This window comes from Salvelinus alpinus, chromosome 24, assembly GCF_045679555.1.
Source record: "Salvelinus alpinus chromosome 24, SLU_Salpinus.1, whole genome shotgun sequence".
NCBI classification, from domain to species: Eukaryota; Metazoa; Chordata; class Actinopteri; order Salmoniformes; family Salmonidae; genus Salvelinus; species Salvelinus alpinus.
In genome coordinates, this window is record NC_092109.1 from 7419821 (window position 1) to 7430453 (window position 10633).

The window sequence follows — 10633 nt, forward strand, 5'->3', positions numbered from 1 at the left end:
CCTCTCACCCCATAGGCCATGGTCTCATTATAACATCATTAGCAGAATGACTGGCGGGTCTGTGCTCTGTTTATAGAGACGTAGCTGGAAGAACTCTGTCAGCTTATTTACCCATGATGTCAGGGGAGCAGAGAACAGAGAAACACTGCAGGAACAATTATTCAAGCCTTACTGACTGAGGAAGAAAAAAAGATGAAAGATGTAAATGAAAGACAGGCAGAATAAGAGATGGAGCAGGGGGAAAAAGTGTGGTGTGGTGGATGAGCAGAGAGTAGATATGGGGCAGACAGGTGAAGGACAGGGAGAACAGAGGAGGTAGAGGAGAGGGACAGGGAGATAGGAGGAGAGAGGGCAAAGAGGGACAGGGACAGTGGGAGAGAAGGGGGCAGAGAGTGGTATTGATGAGAGACGGACAGCTGGAGAGTGGAAGATTGAGAGGTGGAGAGAAGGACAGGTTGAGTGGGAGGGAGGGACGGGTGTGTGGGAGAGAAAAGCGGGGACAGGCAGAAAGGGAGAAAGAGTGACTGTGTGCAGAGATAATGAAGGAGAAAAAGCGAGGCTGTGCTCTGAGTGACAGGAGGAGACGGTGACACAGGGAGAGAGGAGAGCCCCAGCGACACACAGACACACAGATGCAACTGCCTATGTTTTATTACCAGGGACGAGGGACAGGAAGGAAATGAAAGGAGAAGAGGAGAGAGGGGTAGAGAAATGAAGGAGCACAGTTTTAATTCATTACTTGACTGTTGCCTTAATGATGATGGGGCCTCTCAGTTTCGGGCTCTGTTTCTTAAATGGTATGATAGATTCAGGCACACACACACGCGCACACACACACACACACACACACACACACACACACACACACACACACACACACACACACACACACACACACACACACACACACACACACACACACACACACACACACACACACACACACACACACACACACACACACACACACACACACACACACACACACACACATCCTCTGGGTGTCTGCCTCCGTCCCTCTGGGCCTTTTTAATTTCCTCTTCTTTCCTTCCTTGGTGTTTTTCTTTGTCTAAGGGTGCCATTCAATCTGTATCGCTGAAGTGTTACAGACTGCACACTAGAAATGTGATGGACATTTCCGATTGAGCGGACATATGCAGGGTTTTTCTGTGAATACAGTCTCTGCCAACGAGAGAACCTTGCCTTTAAATTTCAGTTGGGCTTTAGTGTGGAACTTCCATGATAGGGATTGAATAGAGCCCTCAGCCTCTCTAATTAGAAGGGGGATTAGATGAGGGGATAATGTGTTGTCATCGCAGATTGCTCAGACTACTGTCTGGCTCTGTTCTTTAATAGCTGTTCTCAGACCAGCTTAGCAATCGGCTCTGTAGTATTGACGGATAAACAATAGCTAAGTAGGGAGTCGTATTAGTGTAGGGTGTGATAGCACTATTGGATAGAACACGAAAGTAATTAATGCTTCGGTCATGATAAATAGCCAACTTTGGAAACGTAAACTTTATGTTCTTAGACCGAGTCATTCTTCATCTTAGACCGATTAAGAAACAACTAAATGCCAATGTAGAGCATTCCAAATATTCAAAGTACTTTTATTTGTCTGTGAACTTTCTTTGGACTCCCGGTTCATACAAAATACATAGTAAAAGGCGAGGACTAGCCTACACACAAACAGCAGGACATGAAAACAAAACTTCTAAAACAGCGCAGCTCTCCATGGTGCTGGCTGGCCAGCTATGAAGGAGGATATTGAGAATCTGTTGCCGTGGGCTGTAACTCTCAACTATTAAAAATCCTTCAAACTTGTGAGTCAGTCTTACATATATGTATGTCTGGCCCACACACACACACACACACGCACGCACGTACGCACGCACACACACACACACACACACACACACACACACACACACTACATAACTGGCCGGAGAGCAGGGAGACAGACAAGGCAGAGCAGGGAGAGCAGACAGGCAGGGAGAGCAGAGGGAACAGGCAGAGCAGCCATCCCACCATCTGGGCTAGTGGGGTGTCAGGTGTGGAACTCTACGTGGTTTAGTTTCCAGCTCTTCCAGCTAATCTTTTAGTCCCCGTGGCTACAGAGCCGCCATGACGGGTTTTATAAATCAGGGAGCCAAGACAAATTATAAGAATATGGATGGTGGAGGATTAGGGTCCAATATGGAGGCTAAGGAAGAGAGAGATTCACCACCCTTCTGTTGAAGTGTAAACTTGCAAACTTTACACTTCAATGGTGAGACTCCTTCTACCTAATGATTACACCAATACAACGCTTTTAAATCAATGACGGGAAGTGTGCACCTTAGAGATTTACTCCCAGTTCTTAAAAATTCAGAATCTTTAATATATTTGCTGGAAGCAGTACAGCTTTGCCTGAGGCAGTGTTCATTTTGTCAACAATAACTACGCTGAAAAATATTTCTCAATAACCAATTTTTACTGACAAAAACGAATGACGATAGTGAGACGATGTGCCCGGAAAACTATTACAAATTCATTTTCATTTTAGTTGACAACAATGCAACGAGAGGAGAATTCCATGTGCGACTAATAGTATTCAATTTCACATAACGCTCCTTTTTTTTATCTCCTTTTGATCTGTGTTGTCCAATCATAATCATGTATTTCTTTGCAGAATATAATTGTAATCCTCTCATTGGTCTTTCAGTTGCACGGGCTGATCTGCCCTGCTCTCCCATACACTCACAGCCACCAGGCGGTCACTTCAGTCACTCGTCTCCCCTTTGAACTGATGCAGGCAAGACCAGGGCAGTAACAACATCTGAGGACTCCACTTGTACACAATAATGAAAATAAATGGTGGGTCAACATCTAAATATTGGTCCCAGCATTTATCAAAGTTCAGAATGCTTATATTCTCGACCTGACTGAATTCTAATAGCGCCCGTCTCTTTGCGAACGATTGGAATCATGAACAGTGTTTTTTTCATGTTTGCCTGCGTCCACCGGATTTGCCCCCCTGGATTTGCCTTTGCAGCACATTTACCACTCTCTCAAATGGCTAGCTCAGCCCTCTTGCGGCACAGGCCAAGGGACTGAGAAGTGAAACGGGCTACCTCAGCAAGGAGTCGGCTCAAGTAGCCTGTTCAACAGGAGGGCTTTCTATGCATCGTGGAGGTTAGAGTAGCAATGTTCCAGAACGCAACCAGCTTGTGTCGTGCATTCGATATGCTGATAGAATTTAGGAAGTCTTGTTCTCAGGTTAGCTTTGATAAAATCCCCAGCTACAGTAAATGCAGCCTCAGGATGTATGGTTTCCAGTAGGCTACTGAGACAGATTGTGATGTGGTGCCCAGTGATGAGGCTGAGGCAGGCTGCACTGACATGTGGAATTGTTTTAAGATGGTCATACTATGGATCATTTAGCTATTTATTTAGAATTTTAGGACCCATTTAAGTAGTTTTTTTAAATATTTATTTTGTAAATTTTTTATAGAGATTTGGGCCTTTACTACTAAAAACCATAGAAAAGCATAGAATAACATGTTAACAAATAGCAAAAAGGACCATAAAAAAATAAACCATAGGAAAACAAGGTTTGAAGTCTCTTACCTAAATCTCTGAGATATTAAAAAATCTCACGTACTGGTTACCTTCAGACTAGTCCCGTTACACGTGTGGGGGTCTTAGAGCAAAATGGAGAACAGCATTGTGTTCATTAGTTTGCAGCCCAAACGGTTTGGATGCTACCAAACTGAAATTAGCACATTGACGTACCAACTTTAGACGAGTCACACAGGAAAGAAAGAAATTCTACAAATTAACTTTTAACAAAGCACACCTGTTAATTGAAATGCATTCCAGGTGACTACCTCATGAAGCTGGTTGAGAGAATGCCAAGAGCATGCAAAGCTGTCATCAAGGCAAAGGGTGGCTATTTAGAAAAATCTCAAATGTAAAATATACTTTTTTGTTATTACATAATTCCATATGTGTTATTTCATAGTTTTGATGTCTTCACTATTATTGTAAAATAGTAGAGAAAATAGAGAAAATAGTAAAAAATAGTAAAAAATAAAGAAAAACCTTTGAATGAGTGGGTCCAAACTTTTGACTGGTACTGTATGTCTGGTAGGTACTCTATATTAGCATTCTGCCTCTTTCTCTTCCATGCATTTATTAATAATGTATTCATTCTGCTAGCTAGTGCACAGTGTGGGTCTGCCATGTTTAAAAATCTACATTTGAGGTTTGGAGAGCAATGCAATGCCAGAGTTTTTTTTAAACTAAAGTGCCTGAAGCAAAGTTTATGAAGGTTCCAAACTAATACTCACATGATGCTCCTCTCAAGGGGGACAAGTGTGTAAACAACCTTGGAAAGTGGACAGACGAGCTGAGAGTCATAATTCCTTTCTAGAATCTCTTAGTGCCTGTCTTTTCTCTCTTTTTTAAACTATTTTTCTCTCTTGCTCCCTCTCGCCATCACTCTTGATTTGTTAGCCACAGAATGCTAATGTGATAGCACACCATTGCCATATTACATTTACAGAAAACTAACCAACACTGGCATAAGAGCAATTTCTCTTCACATAGCCAGTAGACCGCTGCTGGGCCTGTTCAACATGATCTACCCCTTGCTGTGGTGTACGATCTTGCCTTCAAGCAACCCTCACTCCCAAATATTAGCTGAATTACGGCTGTGCCATTCAATTTGACCCATCGTGTGCTCTGCTAATGCTAGCTAGCCTGAGTTAAAGCCACCCCACATATTATTAAACCCTGTTAAGTTTCCGACTCTCGTTGCCAGCGCTGCCATGCTATACTACAGCGCTGCCATGCTACACTACTATTTAGCTTGGAATGAGTTCTCTCTCTCTGGGTAGTATGACTAATAACTCTCCAATGCAGGATCTATGGTAATAGTTGACATCTCAACCCCGCTGGCTCTCTCATTCTCCCTATATCCAATTTCCCCAGTCAGCCTGTAACCCCATCGTGACTGACTGACTGACTGACTGCCTGAATGACTGACTGAATGAATGCAGAAGGAGTAATTCTCCCCAGTCCTTGTGTGCAAATCACTCCAACCCCTCTGTGACTCTGACCTCACATTGACTTTATAGTTAATGCCTCAGCATCCTACAACCAGGGACCGGAGTCATAGCAGAAAGAGCAAAATAGAGGGAGAGAAGGAAAGAATGACTAGTAATAGCAGAGGAAAGGAGTCTTAGAGGAGGGGAGACATCCTCTCCAGACCTTTGCAGCAAATATTAAGGTTTCTGCTCATTACCATGAAGACATGAAGTTCCACGTTACCATTTCACATTTGTGGAATATTCCCTTGATTCTGTATCAAGGCCCTAAACACTTTGCTAGTCTATCAGCAGATGGGTGGACTGAGGGTGGATGGTTGTGGACTGAGGGTTGACTATATCATACTGTGTACGCCTCTCATGACACACTTCAGGGACGCCCGAAGGCCTAATAGATGTCTCTCATGGCCATCTCTCTATCTATCTATCTGGATTCTCTCTTTCTCTTTCTCTCTCTGTTTCTCTCGCTCTCTCTCTCTCTTTCTCTCTCTCTCTCTCTCTCTCTCTCTCGCTCTCTCTCTCTCTTCCTCGTTCTCAATTGAATTCAATTCGAAGGGCTTTATTGGCATGGGAAACATGTTTACATTGCCAAAGCAAGTGAAAAAGACAAGAGGAAAAAAGGAAATAAACGAGGGAAATAAACAATCATAAATGAACAGTAAACATTACACTCACAAAAGTAAAAGATATTATAGACATTTTAAATGTTATATTATTGGCAATGTTGTAAAAATGTGCAAATAGTGGAAGAAAAATAAATAAATAAACAGATGAATATTGGTTGCACGTACAATGGTTTGTTCTCCACTGGTTGCCCTTTTTCTTGTGGCAACAGGTCACAAATCTTGCCGCTGTGGTGGCACACTGTGGTATTTCACCTAATAGAGTTGATCAACATTGGATTTGTTTTCAAATTCTTTATGGGTCTGTGTAATCTGAGGGAAATATGTGTCTCTGATGTGGTCATACAGTTGGCAGGAGGTTGGGAAATGCAGCTCGGTTTCTACTTCATTTGGTGGGCAGTGGGCACATAGCCTGTCTTCTCTTGAGAGCCAGGTCTGCCAATGATAGCAAGGCCATGCTCACAGAGTCTGTGCATAGTCAAAGCTTTCCCTAATTTTGAATCATTCACAGTGGACTGTTATTCTGCTGCTGTGCGCATTCTGTTTAGGACCAAATAACATTCCATTTTGCTCAGTTTTTTTGTTCATTCTTTCCAATGTGTCAAGTAATGACCTTTTTGCTTTTTCCTGATTTGGTTGGGTCTAATTGTGTTGCTGTCCTGGGGCACTGTGGGGTCCGTACCAGCTAGCAGAGGAGACTCTTCTCCAGGTTCATCTCTCTTCGGTGATGGCTTTGTTATGAGGGATTTGATATGGAATGTTTGAGAATCACTTGCTTTTAGGGGCTCCCGAGTGGCGCAGTGGTCTAAGGCTAACTGTATCTCATTGATAGACTAGTTACTACAGACCCTGGTTCAATTCCAGGCTGTATCACAACTGACTGTGGTTGGGAGTCCCATAGGGCAGTGTACAATTGGCCGGGGTAGGTTGTCATTGTAAATAAGAATTTGTTCTTAACTGACTTGCATAGTTAAATAAAGGTTAAAAGAAAAGGTGGTTGTAGAATTTAATTGCTATTTTCTGGATTTTTAAAATGATCGGGAATCGTCCTAACTCTGCCCTGCATGCAGAACTAGCAAGAGTCTGTACATAGTCAAGGCTTTCCTTAGGTTTGGGTCACTCACAGTGATCAGGTATTCTGCCACTGTGTACTCTCTGTTTAGGGACAAATAGCATTCCAGTTTGCTCAGTTTTTTTGTTAGTTCTTTCCAATGTGTCAAGTAATTATCTTTTTGTTTTCTCATGATTTGGTTGGGTCTAATTGTGTTGCTGTCCTGGAGCTCTGTGGGGTCTTTTTGTGGGGTCTGATTGTGTTTGTTTGTCTGTCTCTCTCTCGCGCTCTCTCCCAGGATACGTTATACCACACAGTCAGCATATTCATCAAACTATTTTTTATTAATAGATTTTAGATGTGTATGAAAATGTTTTTTGTTGTTGTTGTTGCAAAACCATTGAGTATTATGTCTGAAATAAAGCCCTTTTGTGGGGAAAAACTCATTCTGATTGGCTGGGCCTGGCTCCCCAGTGGGTGGGCCTATTCCCTCCCAGGCCCACCCATTGCTGTGCCCCTGCCCAGTCATGTGAAGTCCATAGACTAGGGCCTAATGAATTCATTTCAATTGACTGATTTCCTTATACGAACTGTTACTCAGTAAAATATTTGAAATTGTTGCATGTTGCGTTTATATTGTTGTTCAGTGTAATTTCAAAATATATATATTTTTTAATATTGATGTCACAATGTATCATTTGTACAGGTCTTTACAAAAAATGTAGTTATTTGTTACGTCTGACTGTGTAAAACCTAGCGGTACTGTTTCTTTCTCTAAAAGTGAGGAAGATATATAGCATTTTCCCCCAAAAAAACATTATTATTTGTCTCTCTGAAATTAATACATGTTGAACAAATACATGTCTTTCACTGAACAACCCCATGCCATGATTAGATGGTAAAAAAACACACTAATCTCGTTCATAATTTCTTTCTACAAAAAAAGCTAATAAACCAATTAATGGACTCACTGCCTGGTCCCTGATCGTGTTGTGCTGTCTTGCCAATAGGAGATCTCGGTGGCTATAGCCCCTTAGAAGTTAGCAGTAGAACAGAAAGAGCAACATGGACAGATGCTAAGCCACATTCTCACTGAATAGACTATTTGTTGTCATGAATCACTGAGATTAACATCATGATGATGTTGCTACTGATGTACTTTCTGGGGTTTCTGCTGAGGGTGCATCTCAATAAACGGAACTGGCTTCCTCTCCTTGTCTTTTCTTTCCTTCAGTGTACTGATCTGAAACCATGGCATAGGGATAGCAATATGCCATTAATTCATACCAGGTATTTACCTCCACCTGTCTCTTGCTTTCACATCAGTGTAGAGTGCCAACAGAGACAAGGAAAATAGTCTGCTTTGACTATTGAGACATAGCCCAAGGTTGGTTCAGGTACTGATTTTGTCCCAAACTATCTCAAAACTGGGCCATGTTAATCATTAGCATTCAAGCAGATGCCGATTGGGTGGCAATGTTCCCCAGAGACGCAGCATCTCCTTCTGGTAATTCATATGATTGTCTTTTGAACAGTGGTGCCTGTAATAAGCTCAATTAATGTAGTTACTGTAAGAGTAAATGTTATCTGCTCTGCATTTTAGTGGATGTTCTTATCCAAAGCAACATATAGGAACAACCAGCCTTCATTAAGGGCACATTAAGGGAACATCCACAGATTTACAGTATACGAAGCAGAGTATCCTTAGCCTAGTGATCAACCATCTGCAGAGAGGTAATGAGACATCCCACTGCTGTTTTCAGGCATCTTCCTTCAACTCTTGGAGATGACAGAGGTGCCAATAACACACCTGTGCTCGTTATGGAACAGGGCGTTTTTTGGACAGGCACAGTCCCGCAAAGCGACCCAAAATCACGGGCAGTGCACATGCAACAACAACCAAGGAGGATGGGGGAAGACACACGCACAACAAAACAACTCTGCCATTTTGTGACAGCCTCCCAGTTTCTGACGAACGGGTGGCTGAGTGGATTGTTAGTGTAATATTTGACTGTGTGATTAAGAAAGCAGGTGCATATGCTCAGGAGTCGTTGTTTTAACGTCCGTTCCAGAAAGAGAGAGCGAGAGGGGTACCTTTCCAAAGAGGACGAGTGCGGAAGTGAGCAGAAGGAGCGTGTGGGCATGGATGAATGAATGAGAGTGTTGTCACAAGACAGAGACAGGGAGGGAGCTTTGTCTTTCAAAAGCTTGTGTGGACTCATATTCACTTCAGTTCCATACTGAATGAGACATTGATAGGGCGAGAGAGAGAGAGATACAGAGGGAGAGAGAGAGCGAGAGAGAGAGGGAGAGAGAGAGAGGAAATCACTCAGTCGGAAAGTAGATAGACCTTAATTAATTGGCTGTAATTAAAAGCTCAGTACCTCGATTGATTCAGGTTCATGAAAGAACTGAATGACAAATTGGTCATTTAGATAATTTAGATAGATAATTTGACCTAATGAGTCAGTCAGAGCAGTACGTTGAGCTGACATTCAACAGCTAGATAATGACAATGAAGGGCTAATGTTAGTGTGATTCTGCCTCCTGATCAGTTATATAGGGAGATAATGTGTTAAATTATGAGGAGAAATATCACCTATGGTCCGTTCAACACCTAGTTAACACCAACCAGGGGTTAATGTGTTTCCATCTGTGTCAGTGTGAGATTTGGGGGAGATAACGTGTTAAATTATTAGGAGAAATATCACCTTGTGTCCATTAAACATGCATTAGCCACGCTTGTTTGATGTAAGTGTGTTAGATGATGAAATGTCTTCTTTGTAAATGTAATATTGTGTTCCTGACTGTTTCTATTCCCAGCTGTCTGTCACGTCAGCTAACAGTGAGTGACACATCAGTGTGGCCCGAACTGAGATGAAGCAAGCCATTAAAGAGACTCCACTTGATTAAATTAAGGGTGATCAGAGATGTGCTGGTGAGGCACCAACCCTGTCAAGCGTTCAACTTCCCAAGGGATCCTGGAAGGCACACTCAGAAGTTGATATCCATTCTCTCTCTCAGGTAGAGAGAAAGAACAGGGTAACATTAGTGATGACAGCAGTGCGTGGTGTCAGCTTACCACCATTAGATTAATTATTCTTCCTGTCAGTATACAAGAAGACAGGAAGCTGCAGACTCATCAGGGGGGGGGAGAAAAGTAGTTGAGTGTCACCCGCATAGCAATGATAGGAGAGACCATTTGAGGATATGACGGCGCCGAGTGACTTGGTGTATAGAGAGAAGAAGAGAGGACCTAGAACCGAGCCCTGGAGGACACCGGTAGTGAGAGTACGTGGTGCAAACATAGATCTTCTCCATGTCACCTGGTAGGAGTGATGTGCCAAGTAGGACACAATCCAAGATTGTGCACAGCCAGAGGCGCCCAGCCCTGAGAGGGTGGAGAGGAGGATCTGATGGTTTATGGTGTCGAAGGCAGTGGATAGATCTAGGAGATTAAGAACAGAGGAGAGAGAGTCCATTTTGGTAGTGCGGTGAGCCTCCATGACACAGAAAAGAGCCGTCTCAGTTGAATGACCCGTCTTGAAGCCTGACAGGTTAACTTGGTATGCCTCACTTGCAACTGCATTTAAGCCTATAGGATACTTTAGATGTGCTTATGACACAAATTGTAAAAAATAATCTTGTCATTTTATTTTAGGTTAACGGCTACTGAGCTCTAATGTACTTGTCCTCTTGCTCAGTTGTGCACCGAGGCCTCCTACTCCTCTTTCTATTCTGGTTAGAGACAGTTTGCGCTGTTCTGTGAAGGGAGTAGTTCACAGCATTGTACGAGATCTTCAGTTTCTTGGCAATTTCTTGCATGGAATAGCCTTCCTTTCTCAGAATAAGACTGATGAGTTTCAGAA